The sequence below is a fragment of the Canis lupus genome, chromosome 10 (assembly GCF_011100685.1).
Source record: "Canis lupus familiaris isolate Mischka breed German Shepherd chromosome 10, alternate assembly UU_Cfam_GSD_1.0, whole genome shotgun sequence".
NCBI classification, from domain to species: Eukaryota; Metazoa; Chordata; class Mammalia; order Carnivora; family Canidae; genus Canis; species Canis lupus.
This window is the reverse complement of record NC_049231.1, coordinates 36334374-36353479: the sequence shown is the minus strand read 5'-3', so window position 1 is coordinate 36353479 and position 19106 is coordinate 36334374. Positions and strand designations below refer to the sequence as shown.

The 19106-nt window shown below is 40.0% G+C and overlaps 1 protein-coding gene across 3 annotated transcripts in view; it reads left to right on the top strand.

Annotated features, from left to right (window-relative positions):
* LIMS1 (LIM zinc finger domain containing 1) overlaps positions 1 to 19106 on the top strand; it is a 146630-nt gene that overhangs the window by 42929 nt on the left and 84595 nt on the right. The window contains exon 1 of one of the 3 annotated variants that reach the window (XM_038550856.1): positions 10488 to 10830. The exons of the other annotated variants lie outside the window; for them this stretch is intronic. The gene's annotated coding sequence lies outside the window, so the exon portion shown is untranslated. Of the gene's footprint in view, positions 1 to 10487; positions 10831 to 19106 lie in introns of those variants that run through there. 3 annotated transcript variants of the gene reach the window in all.

Here is a 19106-nt window from a genome sequence, read left to right as displayed (position 1 = left end):
TTGACTGTTTGGAGTATGAAATATCTATGCTTTCCTGCATCCCTATTCACAGAGGTTCCTGTAACCAGAAGGCTTAATGCTTTGGCTGAAGTCTCAAAAGCATCTCAGCTGTCATAAGTACGAGAAATGTTTGTTTTAGTTCATGAAATGTAAATTTTTTAATCCAGTTCCCAAGAAACATGATGATGTAGAGGTATCCTTTCTGTCTTCTCCAAGAATAAATTCAATCTTGACTTTCAGGTTAACACCCTGGATTTGTTGTCCAATATCACCTTTTTTGCTATGCATTCATGAGAATTTACAGGCATTTTCATGCCAAAATGTAGCATTTTAATAATTATTATTTTTATCGTTCAGCTAAAACTCAAGTGATACAGAATTTTGTAACAAAAAAAGCTTGTTTGACTTTTTATGTTTATCTTTGTAGAGCCTGAGATTTAGACAGAATGGTTATTATCCCATTTTGTAGTTGCTAAAGCTGAATATCAGATATTTTGATTGAACCAAAATGTCACAGCTAGTAAGTGGTAGAGTTAAGACTGTAACCCAGGGACTTTTACTTGTAGTCAGGGCACCTTCCACCACTATATGGTGTTTCTGTGCATATTGAACTTATAGCTAGTCTAAAGCTGTGATTTTCAGCTATGCTAAAAGCATTTAAATTTTTTTGTTAATGTTTAATATACATACAAAGGGGTACACAAATCTTTTTTTTTAAAGAAGATGGCTATCTTACTTTTTAAAATTTAATTTATTTATTCATGAGAGACACAGAGAGGTAGAGGCATAGGCAGAGAAAAAAGCAGGCTCCCTGAGCTGAAGGCAGATGCTCAACAACCCAGTGACTCAGTTTAAGAGTACACAAATCTTAATTAAGCACACAGGTTGATGAATTTTCACAAAGTGAATACATAGTTATTTTGAATATGAATTCATACTAAAATTTATTTAACATGGAATGTGAAGGACCCTCTTGATTCCAAAGAAATTTATTAATTTTTAAAGATTTATTTATTTATTTTAGAGAGGGAGAGAGAGAAAATAAGCAGGAAGGACAGAAGGAGGGGGAATCTTAAGTAGACTCTGTGCTCAGTGTGGAGTCTGACATAGGACTTGATCTCACAACCCTAAGATCACAACCTGAGTCAAAACCAAGACTTGGATGGCACCGAGGTGTCCTGAAATACATTTATTTTTCAACTCCTATTACATTTTCCTCAATACTTACTTGAATTGTTTAAGTGGACTTTTAGTTTCCTAGTGTGTTCATTTCTTTGAGACTAGGAGTCTGCTCTCTGGCATAGGTAGGGGGATACACTTGTGTATAAGAATCACCACTTATAATAAACTTCATTTGGGTTTAGGCCAGTGAGGAATCAGGCAACAAATTGTGGAGTCTTAAGGTTTATTTCAGGAGTACTAAGTACCAGGCCCTATGAGCAGTCTGAAAGGCTGAGTGAAATTTTCCCAGAGGAAGTGACATTTAGGTTGAGTCCCAACTGATGATAATTATGCAAAGATGCCATTCTAGGCAGGAAGAGCAGAAGGGACAAGAACATAGGATGTTGACGTGTGGTAGGTCCCCATGGTTGGATTGGAGTGTGTGAAATGGGGAGCAGACCTTGGCAATGGCACTGGGAGCAGGGACATCTGAATCAGGAAGGGTCTTGTGTCAGGCTGACTGCTTTTATTGTTAAGTTTCCTTGGTTATGAATAATAGGAATTGACTCTGGCAAACATGAGCTAAAAGGAAGTTATTGGAAAGATAGTGGGGTGGCTCAGAGGACTAAAGAAAGGGCCAAACATCCAGGTCTCTGAGAGGATAAAGAACGAGAGTAACTCCTAGCATCTCAGCAGAAGAATCCATGGAATTTCTCTGTAGGATGATACCATTAGTTGGCTTATCCTACCTGCTGAGGACTGTCTCTACTCAGATTTCTGATTTTCAAGAAAAAGAATCTAATTAGCTTATTAGTTCAGGTCCAGTGCCCAACCAGGACCAGTCACTGTTGCCAGGGATAAGAACAAACACTGTCTAATCAGATGCCTGTTTTGTAATCAGGAAAACTAGATCTGAAACAGAGTGGAGGGAGGGAGGTGTATTGCAAACCACATGGAAAGGGGGTGGGTTGCAGATAGTAATCAAGAAAGAGAGCTGTTAGATGGATGTTACATTAATCCAAGGGAGAAGTGATGGTGCCAGAAGTAGGTACTTTCCACAGGGATATAAAGAAGTGAATAGACTCAGATATTTAAAAGGAAGAAAAGAAAGGACTCTGCAGTTGGACATTGGGAGGTTTGTGGGGATGTTTGAGGAGTTGAGGATGAGTCCTGTGTTTCTGGTTTTGGTCACTGAGTGAATGGTGCTGCCATATGTGGAGAAGAGCTAATTTCAGGCAGGTAACAGGGTTTTCATTTGAAGTGTTGAGTTGGCATACCTAAGTGTAGACCATGTTTAATTTAAGGACGCTTCATTACTTCTGGAATTCCAATCCTGCCATCAGGGTCCTCTCACTCTGATATAGGGACATAGGCCAGGACTGTCCCTTTCCTGTCATGTCCTTGGGCAACTAGAATCTTCCCACAGTATTGCCATGGAAATTTACAAGCTGCATCCCCTTCTCATCCTCCTATACTTTGAACACTTACAGGTCCAAGATGCAATTAGGGATTGTATCTTGCTCAAACTCAAAAAGACTCCCAGAGCTAGGAGCATTTAGGACCAGGTATTGCCCTTTAGGGTCTTTGTTTAGATATTATTGTGGTTAGACAAGGCTTACTTTTCTATGACACTGTTTTCTTTCTTTCATTCTTTTTAAGATTTTATTTGTTTATTTGACAGCACGAATGCAAGGAGGGATAGCAGCAGAGGGAGAGGGAGAAGCAACTTCTTTGCTGAATAGGGAGCTTGATATGGGGCTCAGTCTCCGAACCCCAGGATCATAACCTGGGCAGAAGGCAGATGGCTGGCATCCAGGCACCCCTATGACCATGTTTTCTTGATATAATCTCATCTGAGTTTGAAAATACTTGAAAACTGGGGACTGACTTGATTTAAAAGTTTAAATTATAATTGGAAGTTTTTTAGTTAGTGTTCTAATTTAGTAGTGTTCAGTGATATGGTCAAGTCAAACCCTGATAGGTGGTTCCTTTAGATACTTTAATCAGTTCTTTTGCCATCAGGTAGCTTAATGGCCTCAGAAATCCTCTAGGGCAGTAGTTCTCAGTGGGGCTAGAACTCTTCCCTAAGGAGCAACCAGGAACTTGTGGGGTATTTTTTTGTTACTTTAATGGCTTGGGCAAGCGGCACATAGGCATTGGGTTGGTGAGGGCTGGGGATGCTAGATGTCATGGACTTTGCATCCACAGGACTTTGGTGCAAGTTCAAAAGAAAAAAAAAACCCTTGGGCAGCCCGGGTGGCTCCGTGGTTTAGCGCCACCTTCAGCCCAGGGCCGGATCCTGGACACCCGGGATCAAGTCTCATGTCAGGCTCCCTGCATGGAGCCTGCTTCTTCCTCTGCCTGTGTCTCTGCCTCTCTCTCTCTCTGTCTGTCTGTCTCTGTCTCTTATGAATAAATAAAATCTTTTTAAAAAAAACTTTTAATTTTTTTTTAATTTTTATTTATTTATGATAGTCACACAGAGAGAAAGAGAAGCAGGCTCCATGCACTGGGAGCCCAATGTGGGATTCGATCCCGGGTCTCCAGGATCACGCCCTGGGCCAAAGGCAGGCACTAAACCGCTGTGCCACCCAGGGATCCCTAAAAAAACTTTTATAATTATCTGAGCATAGCACCTGGTTCTATTTTAGGTATAATCATGGACTACTTTTACACAGTTTCAGTAAACACTAAGTGTTTCAAGAATGCCCTGAAATTTGTAAGTTGAGTGAAAAATGAAGTTTGCTCAGGATTTTACTGTAAAGCTCTACTCTCATAGGTAGTATTAATTTCTTTTTTATCCTGTTCAGAATCTCAAAGCCTTTAAGATAACAATTAGGATATATTGGGGAGCATCTGAGTGGTGCAGTCAGGTAAGTTTCTGACTTGGTTTTGGCTCAAGTCATGATCTCAGGGTCGTAATATTGAGTCCTGTGTGCGAGTTCAGCGTAGAGAGAGTCAAGACTCTCTCCCTCTCCCCTCCACTCTGCTTTCTATCTCTCTCTCAAATAAGTAAATACATTTTTTAAGAAATAGAAAACCTGAACAGGCCAATAACCAGGGAGGAAATTGAAGCAGTCATCAAAAACCTCCCAAGACACAAAATTCCAGGGCCAGATGGCTTCCCAGGGGAATTCTATCAAGCGTTTAAAGAAGAAACCATACCTATTCTACTAAAGCTGTTTGGAAAGATAGAAAGAGATGGAGTACTTCCAAATTCGTTCTATGAGGCCAGCATCACCTTAATTCCAAAACCAGACAAAGACCCCACCAAAAAGGAGAATTACAGACCAATATCCCTGATGAACATGGATGCAAAAATTCTCAACAAGATACTAGCCAATAGGATCCAACAGTACATTAAGAGAATTATTCACCATGACCAAGTAGGATTTATCCCCGGGACACAAGGCTGGTTCAACACTCGTAAAACAATCAATGTGATTCATCATATCAGCAAGAGAAAAACCAAGAACCATATGATCCTCTCATTAGATGCAGAGAAAGCATTTGACAAAATACAGCATCCATTCCTGATCAAAACTCTTCAGAGTGTAGGGATAGAGGGAACATTCCTCAACATCTTAAAAGCCATCTATGAAAAGCCCACAGCAAATATTCTCAATGGGGAAGCACTGGAAGCCTTTCCCCTAAGATCAGGAACAAGACAGGGATGTCCACTCTCACCACTGCTATTCAACATAGTACTGGAAGTCCTAGCCTCAGCAATCAGACAACAAAAAGACATTAAAGGCATTCAAATTGGCAAAGAAGTCAAACACTCCCTCTTCGCCAATGACATGATACTCTACATAGAAAACCCAAAAGCCGCCACCCCAAAATTGCTAGAACTCATACAGCAATTTGGTAATGTGGCAGGATACAAAATCAATGCCCAGAAATCAGTGGCATTTCTATACACTAACAATGAGACTGAAGAAAGAGGAATTAAGGAGTCAATCCCATTTACAATTGCACCCAAAAGCATAAGATACCTAGGAATAAACCTAACCAAAGAGGTAAAGGATCTATACCCTCAAAACTATAGAACACTTCTGAGAGAAATTGAGGAAGACACAAAGAGATGGAAAAATATTCCATGCTCATGGATTGGCAGAATTAATATTGTGAAAATGTCAATGTTACCCAGGGCAATTTACACGTTTAATGCAATCCCTATCAAAATACCATGGACTTTCTTCAGAGAGTTAGAACAAATAATCTTAAGATTTGTGTGGAATCAGAAAAGACCCCGAATAGCCAGGGGAATTTTAATAAAGAAAACCATATCTGGGGGCATCACAATGCCAGATTTCAGGTTGTACTACAAAGCTGTGGTCATGACAGTGTGGTACTGGCACAAAAACTGACACATAGATCAATGGAACAGAATAGAGAACCCAGAAGTGGACCCTGAACTTTATGGTCAACAAATATTCGATAAAGGAGGAAAGACTATCCATTGGAAGAAAGACAGTCTCTTCAATAAATGGTGCTGGGAAAATTGGACATCCACATGCAGAAGAATGAAACTAGACCACTCTCTTTCACCATACACAAAGATAAACTCAAAATGGATGAAAGATCTAAATGTGAGACAAGAATCCATCAAAATCCTAGAGGAGAACACAGGCAACACCGTTTTTGAACTCGGCCACAGTAACTTCTTGCAAGATACATCCACGAAGGCAAAAGAAACAAAAGCAAAAATGAACTATTGGGACTTCATCAAGATAAGAAGCTTTTGCACAGCAAAGGATACAGTCAACAAAACTAAAAGACAACCTACAGAATGGGAGAAGATATTTGCAAATGACTATCAGTTAAAGGGCTAGTTTCCAAGATCTATAAAGAACTTATTCAACTCAACAGCAAAGAAACAAACAATCCAATCATGAAATGGGCAAAAGACATGAAGAGAAATCTCACAGAGGAAGACATAGACATGGCCAACATGCACATGAGAAAATGCTCTGCATCACTTGCCATCAGGGAAATACAAATCAAAACCACAATGAGATACCACCTCACACCAGTGAGAATGGGGAAAATTAACAAGGCAGGAAACTACAAATGTTGGAGAGGATGCGGAGAAAAGAGAACCCTCTTACACTGTTGGTGGGAATGTGAACTGGTGCAACCACTCTGGAAAACTGTATGGAGGTTCCTCAAAGAGTTAAAAATAGACCTGCCCTACGACCCAGCAATTGCACTGTTGGGGATTTACCCCAAAGATACAGATGCAGTGAAACGCCGGGACACCTGCACCCCGATGTTTCTAGCAGCCATGTCCACAATAGCCAAACTGTGGAAGGAGCCTCGGTGCCATTGAAAGATGAATGGATAAAGAAGATGTGGTTTATGTATACAATGGAATATTACTCAGCCATTAGAAATGACAAATACCCACCATTTGCTTCAACGTGGATGGAACTGGAGGGTATGATGCTGAGTGAAGTAAGTCATTCGGAGAAGGACAAACATTGTATGTTCTCATTCATTTGGGGAATATAAATAATAGTGAAAGGGAATATAAGGGAAGGGAGAAGAATGTGTGGGAAATATCAGAAAGGGAGACAGAACATAAAGACTCCTAACTATGGGAAACAAACTAGAGGTGTTGGAAGGGGAGGAGGGCGGGGGCGGGAGGGGGGTGAATGGGTGACGGCACTGAGGGGGGCACTTGACGGGATGAGCACTGGGTGTTATTCTGTATGTTGGTAAATTGAACACCAATAAAAAATAAATTTATTATAAAAAATGTATATTGAAAAGGGTATTGTTTTTTATTTTAAATGAGAGATGATTGGTAAACTAATGTTTTCTCAAGTGAAATAGGGCAGACACACCAAGGAGAATATATGTGTAGGGCTGAACATCGTAAACTTGTTGGGTTATAAATGTGTTTCATAAAGAAGGACCTAAGAAACATAGAAAGATGGAGACATGCAGTAGCACTTGATCAGGTAAATCAAATTGGGTGAGATTACCCCCAGATATTTTAAAAAGCCGGAGAGGAAAAGATATGCAAGGACATTGAACAAGTTACAAAGTAGATCTGTGTCCATTCAGAGGGTATTCTATGGAAAACATGTATGCTGATTTCTTTTTATCTGTGAGTCTTACAAAGGAAAAAGGAAGCGCGGCAATGAATGGATGAAAAAGGCTGGTTCTTTACCAAGGCTCCCAAACTGTAGCTGGTGATGACACAGACCCGTAGCTCCATCTGCTGGAGAGAAGCAGACCTGCCCTTGCACAGTGTATAAGTGAAAGTGACCCTCTTTCTGTATATAGTCCTAGTGAGCCACCCAGGATTTATTAAATACTCCAGGTGTGCAAGATAATACCTTGTCAGGCTCTAGGGTAATAGTAATAAAAACTTAGATGCATTCCTTGCTGTCCCTGTGCTTAATTCTGAGAGGCTTTCTGCTTTTAAAAAGAAAAAGACTTCAATTTAGCTAGTACATTTTTGCATTCTACATTCCCTTCTTAGACTTCTTCATGGATGACTTTTAAGAAGTCATGTAACCTCTCTCTGAGCATCATTTCCCTTATCTGTAAGATAAGAACCACTACCTCTCCTACAGGCTCAGGCAGGTTTTAAACTTTTATTAAATGCCTAGTGTGTGTGGCAGACACAGGCACTTATCTACATAAGATAAGTAGAAGCCCAGTTCTTGCCCTCACATGGGTTAGACAAAAAAGCTTTTAGAATGTAAGTGAGAGGACGTCATGGGGGCCCTGAAGTGGAGTGCCTGATACATACAGGAGAGTGGGGTTGGAGAAGAGTTGGGACAGGTTTTTTTGAAGACCTGATGCTTCAGTTGTACAAGGATATTAGAGTTAGCAAGAGGAAGATGGAAAGATCTGTCAGGCTGAGGGGCCAGCATAAGCAGCAGCATCAAGATGAGGGCCTGCATGGCATGTGTCACTGCAGGGTTGCATAAAGTGAGGGGCAGGGAGTGTCCAGAGATTAGGGTTAGCAAGCCAGGGAATATAGGGTTTGTTGGCTTCTTAAGGGGCTTACCTTTGTGCTCAGTGCACTGGAGAACCATTGTAGAGTTTAAGCAAGTTCCGTTGAGAGACCCCTGGTTGTTTAGATGACTTGCAGGTTAGATCTCCTGGATTTGGTTGAAGGCAGAGAACCCAGTTAAGAGGCTGCAGCCACAGACCAAGTGAGTAATCATGAGGACTAGAACAGTAGCAGGGCTAAAAATGAGAATGATGTGGGGCAAAGGGACACATTTAAAAATGAGTTAGGAATTAAAATTAGCAGAAGTAGTTGGCTTGAGGGTAAGATGTCAAGAGTGATTAGGGGATCCTACCTTGGGTGACTGGTTGGATAATGTTGCCATACTTTAGAGAAGGCATATGAAAGGAAGAGCTGGCTGTGAGCATGGAAGGGAAGGGGGACTGGTTTATTTAGTCATTTTGAGTAAAGCAGCCAGCAGACAATTTGATGCGTGACTGTGAGTTCAGTAGAAAGGTCTGGCCAATGATGCTAACATGCAGGAAGTGGAGCCATGAGAGATGATGAAGTCATCAGGGACAGTGTCCATAGTGATACAGGCAGAGAGCTAGGGTTTGAATTAGGGAAGTTGCCACACCTAAAAGGCAAGCAGAGGAGGAGGGGACAGTGACAGGGTGATGAGAAACACAGGGGTAATGGCCTGGAGACCAAGGATATTGAATTGAAAATTACTAGGAGAGCATTGTTTATAAGTGTCAAATGTAAGATAAAGATTGAAAAATGTCTTCTGGATTTGCTCTTGCCTGGAAAAATTTGTCCGAAGAGAGGAGGAGGGGGTGAGATGATAGCTAGAAGGACTCAGGATAGACTTCTGCTGATGGCCTCCCTGAGCATGCATTGCCCCTTTGTCCATCACAACACTGTTTCCCTTCATGGTGCATGGTGATCAGTAAAGAATTGGGACACAAAGACGTGGCAGATATTTGCCTCTTCTGGATTTTAATTGCAATAACATAAGTTACTTTCTTGAAGAGAATTCCATATGCTGGGAATCTTGCTCAGAAGACTTCCGTTCTGTTTTCCTTCTCCCAGGAGTGCTTGTGGCTGCTTTCCAGGGTCTCTGTCTGTGGTATAGTACTGTCCCCTGTGGGAATGAGGAGGGAAGCTGCTTCTCACCCACAAACAGCTTTTGTACTTCCAGCTTCTTCTGTATCCCACTCACCCCAAGAGAGAGTAAGTGAATTGAGGCCAGAAAAGTCCTCCGGCTGGAATTGTACAGTGTTGAGTATTCTGTGCAAAGTCCAAACCCAGCTCTGATGGTCGGGCTTTACAGTGAGCCATGAAAGTGGAGCCTGTGAGATGCTCCCGGGAGTGCTGGGCAGAGCCCTGAGGTTGAGAGCTCACTGTGCCAGTAACTTGTCCTGGGTGAGTTCTTTGACCTCTCCAGACACCAGACTGCTTCCCTACGGTGTAGATGGCCCTTCGGGGTGCCTTTCACTTCTGCCTTTCTACTGACAGTCGCTGTCTCTCAATGCTGCCAGTACCCAGGCTCTCGGGTTTGCATAATAAGCAAAGGTGAGGAGTTGTTTTCTTGTTTTTAAAGATTCGCCTCAGGTCCTATCATTCTGAGGGATGCTGTTATCATTCTAAAAATGGCTGCTTTATAGTAAAGAAATTGTGTAAGAAACTTCCTTATACTATTCTCAATGTGCCAGGGCAAGGAAGTCGTCATTTATGGAAGTGGAAGGCTGTAATTAGTTCTACTGAGTTCCTCCAGCTCAACCAAAGATTCCTTTATTATTCTTCAATGGAAACTTGGCATCCAGGGGTCCTGGGAGATGTATTGACCTTACTCCTTCTTTGCACTGTTTGTCAAGGGTATCTAGGACAGAAGGAGCTATTTGTCTGCTTAGGCTGGTAGAGTTTGGCCTGCTTGTCTCAAAACTTGGGCTGAGCCACCAGGAAGAGAAAATAAGACTAGCCGCCTAACACTGAAGTGGTAAAGCATTAGAGAAGTAAAAGAAGCTCTGTTAATTCAAACATGTAGATACTGTCAAGATCCAAAAGGGTGAAGGGTGGGGGCTATCTTTTTGTGAAAGCTCCACCACTTTCTAGCTGATTGATTACTGTTTGTTTTTCTAAATATTTTCTGCACATTACAATGCTTTCAATAAGTTTATGGATGAATTTCTTAAGTACATAATAAAACACTCAACAGGATATAAGTTATGACATTTAGGGGTGTTGCCTTATTGCTTTAGAACTTTGGGGTTATCGTGTAACACACTGAGTCACGTGACTTGACTGAATGCAGGAAAAAAAACCCTCAACTTGGTTTCATTGGCTTAAATATAGCTCGAGGCAACAGACACAAAGTTAAGATGAGGAAGTACTTTATGGTGTAGGAAACAGGAGCCTTTAAAGATAATTCACCGTGATCTGAACTGGTTGCCCAGGCCCTGATAAATAAGTGAAAACAAGAGCAGAAGTACCGGAAAGGAGATGCTTTATTCTTGAGGTGAGAGCAAGGGAGTCTGAAGGGACAGCAAGGAAAGTACTTGGAATATCGACTTGCTTTTGCAGAGGTGGGGCTGTGTATACAAAAGTTATTAAGGCAGAAGAGTGGAAGTTTGGAAGAAGACATTCATCGAAAAGATATTCGTCGAAACTTGCATATCCAGTAAGAAAAACAGTCTTGGGTAAGTTGTAGTAGCTTACTAATACTAATTAAATTTTTCTTTTCACTGCTGTAAAGTGTCATGTTTGTGGTTCTTACTTCCTGCGGGTGCATATTTAATTACTGAGTATATGTGAAAGCATATGTGTATATGTAAAAACATATTTTATTGGTTTCAAAGAGGGTGAGGAAGATTTGCAGAGAAAACATTAACAACCTTGAATAGTGTTTAGTGCCGATAGTGTATGGTCCTGCAGAGACATAGAATATTTTTATAGTAATGCTTTTTGTCATTTTATTACATTAAATATTTTTAACCCAAATTCTGTGTAGGCTCTTAAACAAATAAATAAACAATCACATACTGTTTAATACTATTAGTGAATATCTGTCTTACCATGGCGTGGAAAAAGCAACTATAACTGTTTGAATTACTTATTCATTAAGCAGTAGGCCATTTCTAAAGCAACCTTAATGTGCCAAAGCCACATTTGTAGAACATTTGTTCAGAGGTGATTATTCACCCCAAAAGGATCTTGTGCCATATACATGATCTGCCTTACACAATGAACTTCCTTAGAGATTAAAATGTATTCATGAAAACATTTATTTATCAGTCAGTCTGCAGAAGCATTATAACCTTGAGAGGAACACAGCTATGATCTAGAATGAGGTGATGTATAAGGGACTTTCTTATTTTATATATGTTATATACCTATAGATACATGTTTTTTATATATAGACACATAGTCATGAAATAAGGAATCGTTATAGCATTTGGAAAACAATTCTTTTTTTTCAAGTACAAGAAAGAAAAGGTTAAGAAGAGGATGATCACTTTGCTTTGGTCTTACAAATTAATAGAAAGGGTACATTAGCTTGCAACAACAAGGCACTGTGCATGGCTTATAAAATAAAAAACGAGATACCTTGGATAAACATACACACAATGGTGTAAAAAAAATTACATATAAATAACCGGGTATAATCAGACCAGCATGAGTACTGTCAAATTCTGGGGGATGACCAAAAGAAGAAGCGGCCTGTAATTCTCAGGGACAACACCATTTAGTGGATTGTTAAATTGGGTTTCGAAGAATGAGTGAATTTCAGCACTTAAAATATGATGGGAAAAGGTATTCTTCCAGGTACAGTTGGTGACATCTTGAGCAAAGGTTTGCAGGTCAGTTTTACTTCTCTGTTCAGAATCCTCTATTGCCTTTCCACCTCACCTGGAATGGAACCTAGAGTGCTTATTCTGGTCTGCAAGGGCATACTTGATGTGTGCCCTGCCCTTGGGTTCCTCTTTTTCTTTTTCTTTTTTTTTTAAGATTTTATTTATGTGCTGTGTTAGCACTGATGTCTTGCCATGTTATTAATTGTGCACAACTACACAAACATGTGCCTTCAACACAGGGAGTGTAGACTGTGTGAATGGCTCAGGAACAAGGACGGTGTCTTATCTTTCTGCACTGTCCCTCTCTCCCCTGCTACCACCCAAAGGCTTGGCCCTGGCTCCTTGAAGGCACTCACCGAATGTTTTCCCACCAAAATGTTCTGTTACATTGAAAGTCCTACCACTGTTTGTGGAAGTATTTTTCTTAACTGCTGTTGAGTCTGGTGGTAGTTTGGTAGAAATAGCTCCTTGCTCTATTTGTATACAGGTAGACACCATTATTGTATTTTGTATGGCATGAGTAATAAAATATGCACACCTTCTTTAAAAAAGAAGAAGAAGAAGAAGGCAGAGACATAGGGAGAGGGAGAAACAGGCACCTCGCAGGGAGCCTGATGTGGGACTCAATCCCAGAACCCCGAGATCACGCCCTGAGCCAAAGACAGACGCTCAACTGCTGAGCCACTCAGGAGTCCCTCCTCTTTCTTTCAGATACTTTGTCTTTCATGTTCCCTCCTATGTCCCCAGTGCCTGGAGTTCTAAGTGCTCAGTAAATGAGTCTAGAATAAATCAAAGAAATTTAAAGGTATCTAATGTGCTAGGACGTAAGATGTGTTTGTGGGATAAGCATGATAGGGAATGCATATGGAGTACCAGTCTGGAATGCAATATAAAGTTTTGGGGTAATTTTTGCAGGGAAGGGATATATGTAACTTTGCAGTGTGGAGGATAGACTTGGAGAACCAGAGAGTGGAGATTGCAATACCATACAAAACATTGTGCCAGCGATTCCTTCACACAGTAGACATTTAACTCCATGCTAAGCACTGTGTTCAGTTCTGGGGATACAAAGATGACTGAGAAATAGTTCCAATTGTTAGGAGCAGATATGTGAACATCCTGCAGTAGAGGTCTCAATGAATGATGTGATGGGGACTTGAACCAGGGCCTTATCAGAGGTAGCAGAGACTATTAAATCTCATTGACTGTTTCTTGGTGTCAACAGCTCTAAGAGTTCCCAGAGAAAAAAAATGAAGCTGTTTAAGGGAACTTCAAAGGGTCTTTCGTCTTAATACAGAAACCCGACAGTGATTTTGAATTACATCTTGCCCAAAAGTTCTTATCAATACATTGATTGGTACATTCATTCTCAGAAGATTATATATATATATATGAACAGCACCTCAATAACTGCCTCTACCCAGTGTCTATACTAGGTCAAATTTTAGCTCCAAATGAGTGCATCATTTTGGGGGCATAGTTTGCCAGTCTACAGAATGGAGATGGTATCTTACAGAGTGGCTAATTTAATTAAGTGAGGTAATGTATTAGGAAAGTATTTTATATACCAAACAAGTATATGATGGTATTGTTGAGGATGAGGATGGGTACTCTACCACCCCAGATGAGAGTTTGGGATAGGTTATATAGAACATGGAAAAATAGAAAAATGAATTTTACCAAATATTCTGTGTTGGGAGGAAAGAAGAGGCAGATATTCTCTTAGCAATATATTTACAGGGCTTAAAAACTATGCTAAATGGAAGTTTCTTGGCACCATGGGGAACTGTTTGGACAGCTAGTTCTTTGTGTTCAACCATTCATGGTTTTTTTTTTTTTTTAAGATTTTATTTATTTATTCATGAGAGACACACAGAGAGAGGCAGAGACACAGGCAGAGGGAGAAGCAGGCTTATGCAGCGAGCCCAATGTCGGACTTGATCCCAGGACCCCAGGATCACACCCTGCACCAAAGACAGACGCTCAACCCCTGAGCCACCCAGGCATCCCATTCATGGTCTTTTTTCTAATTTGACAGTTTCAGATCTGTAAGGAGAAGCTTCCTTTCTCGTTCATGTATTTATTCACTGAGTCTCTTTATTCTTCACATACTTCGGTATAATCAAAAGACTGTGGGTTTTAGAACTACCAGACATGGGTTCAAATACCTTAGTCAAAAGATGCCTTATCTGTAAATGGCATTAATTCCTAATCTGTAAGTAGTGGTGATTAATTGACATGTGTACAAGGATCCTGGCTTTATATTTGGTGGGATTTAGGTGGTCAAGAAATGTTCCCTCCTCTCTCTCTCTTTCTCTTTTTTTTTTTATAGTGGTAAAATACATGTACCATAGAATGTACCATTTTAACCATTTTTAAGCGTAGAAATCAGTTAATTGTATTCATGATGTTGTGCAATTGTCTCCACTATGTCAAAAACTTTTCATCATCCCAGATACTCTATATCCCATTAAGCATTAACTCCCCATTCTTTCCTCCTAGGCCACAATAACTTTTAATTTCCTTTCTGTCTTTATGAATTTGCCTCTGTATATTTATATAAGTGGACTTATATAACATAAGAGCTTCTTTGTCTGGCTTCTTTCACTTAGCATAATGTTTTTGAGGTTTATCCATATTGTAGCACGTGTCAGAATTTCTTTCCTTTTTATGGATAAATATTACTGCATTCTATGGGTATAGCACATTTTGCTTGTCCGTTCATCTGTGGAAGGATTTGTTCCCATCTTCCAGCTATTATGAATAATGCTGCTGTGAACACAAGGCTACAAATAGTATGTTTGAATCCCAGTTTTCAGTTCTTTGGGGTCCCAGAATTGAAATTGCTGAGCCATATGGAAACTCTATGTTTAACTTTTTGAAGGACCACCAGACTGTTTCCCCACTTTGTGTTTCATTTTATTCTGCATCATTCATACATGTCTCCTTTAAGATCTAGAACTACTAGAGCTCAAGATCGAAAGAAATAGAGTTTTATTGAGTATTTGATGATCTCAATGATTTTTCTCTCTTTCTAAACAGTGTGAATCTCTTCAAACTCTCCCATCCATAGATTTTCTTCTTTCTCTCTTGCTCTTCTTCCTCAAATCTGTTCCCCTTCTCTCTCTCTCTTTTTTTTTTTTTAAGATTTTATATATTTATTCATGTGAGAGACAGAGAGAGAGGCAGAGACATAGGCAGAGGGAGAAGCAGGCTCCCTGCAGGGAGCCTGATTCAGGACTTGATCTCAGGACCCCAGCATCACTACCTGAGCCAAAGGCAGATGCTCAACCACTGACCCACCCAGGTGCCCGTATGTTTTCTTTTCCTCACCAGCTTTTTCCCTCTCCCCTCTTATTCTGTCGTCACCCCTCATCTTTTCTAAAGGGAGAAAATCTGTCAGGAACTGGTCGTTCTCTGTCTCCCAGCTGCACTTGGACCTGGAGTTATTGTCCTTCTAGTGGAATGCGTTTTAGAGGAGGAATGAGATCAAGAGGCTAGATCACAATGATGCATAATGAACTTCTTTAAGCCAGACTTTCAGAACGATTGACATCTGTAATAAATAATGGCAAGTATTTGGGAAAAGTTGGTTGGAAAATAAGAAAATAGCATCATCCAAGAGAGAAACTGTTTTCAGCGTTGCCAGCTCAGCACACTGTTAGCAACAGCTTGGAGGAAATCAAAAAAGAATTTTTCACAGATGAATCAGCCAGAAATAAACCCCTGACTGCCAAATTAGATGTGATTTCTTAGTCAAAGGGATTGCTTTTCATTCCCCATAATCCTGATTGGCCTGGTCAGTAATCGAAAATCAGTATTCAGTGTGATTTTACTTACATCTCAGACCGTTATAAAGGTCTTCATTCATTTTATATCTGATGGGATGCTAGTGGGAAATAAAGGATGTATCCATGCATTTTATGAGAGCATAGTGTACACACATCAAGTAGCTAAAATTACAAGGCTACACATGACTTTAGTCAGTAGCGATGAGCAATGATAATAGTCCTAAGGAGGTGAGCTGCAGCCAGAATTTTGACCTTCATTTTAATGATTTATTAACACATAGACCAGTAGAAAGGTGCGAGGAAGAATATGGCAGGTAAACAGATGATGGGAATAGATAATGCAGCTGTGGGGAAGGGGGATAGATGTTGCTTAGAAAGTACCCCACAGCTCTGCCTGGTACGAGTGATTCTGTGGACGTAATTAGAGTGGAAAGGAAAGAAAAAAAGAGAATTGCGATCCAGACTTTCCATGACTAACCCCAGGATGACTACACCAGCGACTCAACATGTCTACGGGGTTTCTGAGACTTTCAAAGAAAAGGAAGTAACATTTACCAAGAACGCACTTTGTGCTGGTAAATGCTAAAATGCTTTCCCTTCTGTTAGTCCTTGAGCCTATGAGGGAGTTTCATTCTGCCCATATTTAAGGATGAAGAATCTAACCCACAGGTGAGGAAATTTGCCTTTGCTAATAAGAGATAGAGTCCAGGTTGCTGCTCTTCCTCAGTAAACCAGGCTTATTCTATTATCTAATTTGGAGCTATCCAAAAATACAAAATATGAGCGACATCACATGTATAATTTAAATTTTTCTAGTAGCCGCATACACAAAGAAACGGGTGAAATTAATTTTAATAATATATTTTATTTAATTCCACATGCCAAGCTGTTGTCATGTCCAAACTATATACATATTATGTAACATATTAAAACTATTGAGATACTTTACATTTTTCTGAGCTAAATCTTTGAAATCCCAACTCCATTCTACATTTACAGCACATCTTGGTTTGAGCTAGCCACATTCCAAATTGCTGTGTGGCTACTAAATTAGCATAGGTCCAAGAAAGGTATCTAGACTTATCCTAAAAAATTGAGGGTAGAGGCTCTGCCTTGAAGTCATTGGGAGGAAATAAGATGGGGCAGGAGAGTAGCTTCTTTTAAGATGGAAAACTATAGAAGAAAAGTACCATACATGAAAGACAGGACTGCTCTTTAAAAGCAAGTAAAGAGGGCAGCCCCAGTGGCTCAGTGGTTTATCGCCGCCTTCAACCAAGGGCGTGATCCTGGAGACCTGGGATCAAGTCCTGTGTCCGGCTACTTGCATGGAGCCTGCTTCTGCCTGTCTGTCTGTCTCTCTCATGAATAAACAAAATCTTTAAAAAATAATAAATAAAAGCAAGTAAAGATATAACGTTCAGACTCGTTGAGTCACTGTGTTGTACACCTGAAACTAATGTAAACACCGTGTGTCAACTATGCTTAAATTAAAAATGAAAATTACGAAAGTAAAGATGGAGACTCGGCTGGCTCAGTCAGTGGAGCCTCCAACTCTTGATCTCTGGGTTGTAAGTTCAGGCCCCCCACAGTGGATATAGAAATTACATAAAAATAAAATCTGAAAGAAAGACACGTTACCGTGTCGTGTAAGGCATATTACTGACCAAAGGGCCATTTATGAAGAGCAGTAAAGTCATACCAGTCATTATCACCACCGCCAGTAATGACCACAGGAAAACTGTGGCATTAAGTGCTAGATGCTGATCCATACTTAGTTGGAGGAATGACATGTCTTGGCAAATCTACTAACCATTAAGAATGGAACCACAGCTTTTAATGTACATGAGCAGGGTGTTGACAAAAGAGTCAGTTCTTCCAAACGCTTAATGCCTTTTTCAGATGGGAGCTATAATGTCTGCTTGAGGAAACAACCATGAACAAACTACCTTATATGGAAATTTCCACAGACTTCAGCTCTACCCAGAGCAAGATAAATGATAGTTTCAGCCTTCTATTGCAGCAAAACAGGAATTATTTTAAAATGTTCTTGGAATTTCCCTTTCATCCTCTTCCTGTGATTGTGCCGCCTACTTTGTTGTCTTTGTCCCACTCAACTTGTCATTTCTGTCTTTGAGTCTTTTTGCATTATACGTTTTTCTCTTTTTTTCTTTGCTTTTCTTTTCTTTTCTTTTTCTTTTCTTTTTTTTTTTTTTTTTTTGGTAGTCAGCTGTGTAGTATGGTCTTGCTCTCTGGTCTTACTTGTGGGACTTTAATTCTGTTCCTACACCTAAAAAATGAAAAGGATGAATTAGAATCTTTCAGTCATTCAGGTCCCCCACTTTGCAGCTTGGAGCCTCATTTTTACATAAACATTGCTGTGCTACCATCCCCAGAACTCTTTCCGTCTTGCAAAACTGAAACTCTTAACTTCACATTCCCCTCTGCCCCCAGCCCCAGGCACCCACCATTTTACCCTCTGTCCATATGGATTTGGCGATTTCAGATACCACCTCATATGAAGTTTAATCTTACGGTATTTGTCTTTTTGTGACTGGCTTATTTCACCTAGGGTAATGTCCTTAAGGCTCATTCATATTGTAGGTCTCAGAATTGCCTTCCTTTTTAAGGCTGAATAATATTCCATCATGTATATTTATCACATCTTGTTTATGCATTTGTCAACAGACATTTGTGCCGCTTCCACCTTTTGGCTGTGATGAACAACACTGCTGTGAAGATGGGTGTATAGAGATATCTCTTGGAGTCCCTGTTTTGAATTCTTATAGATATCCCCAGAAGTAGAATTGCTGGGTCACATGGTAATTCTATTTTTTATTTTTCGGGCATGGCCATACTGCTTTCCATACTGACTATACCATTTTATATTCCCACCAACAGTGCACCTATCAAACATCTTTTCATGTACTGACTAGTTATTTGTATTCCTTCTTTGGAAAAAAGTCTATTCAAGTCTTCTGCCCATTTTTAAATCTGGTTGGGTTTTTTATTGTGGCTGAATTGTATGAGTTCTTTATAGAATCTAGATATTAACTCCTTATTCAAATATATAATGTGCAAATATTTTCTCCCATCCCATGATTTGTTTTTTAACTCTTTTGATGATATCTTTTGATGCACAGAAGTTTTTAATGTTGATGTGTAGTCCTGGTTCTCTGTTTTTACTTTTGTTGCCTCTTCCTTTGGTGTTCTATTCAAGAAACTGTTGCCAAATTCAATGTCATGAATTTTCCCATGTGTTTTCTTTTCATAGTTTTATTTGCTCCATTTGGAGTTAATTTCTGTGTATAGTGTGAGTTAAGAGTTCAACTC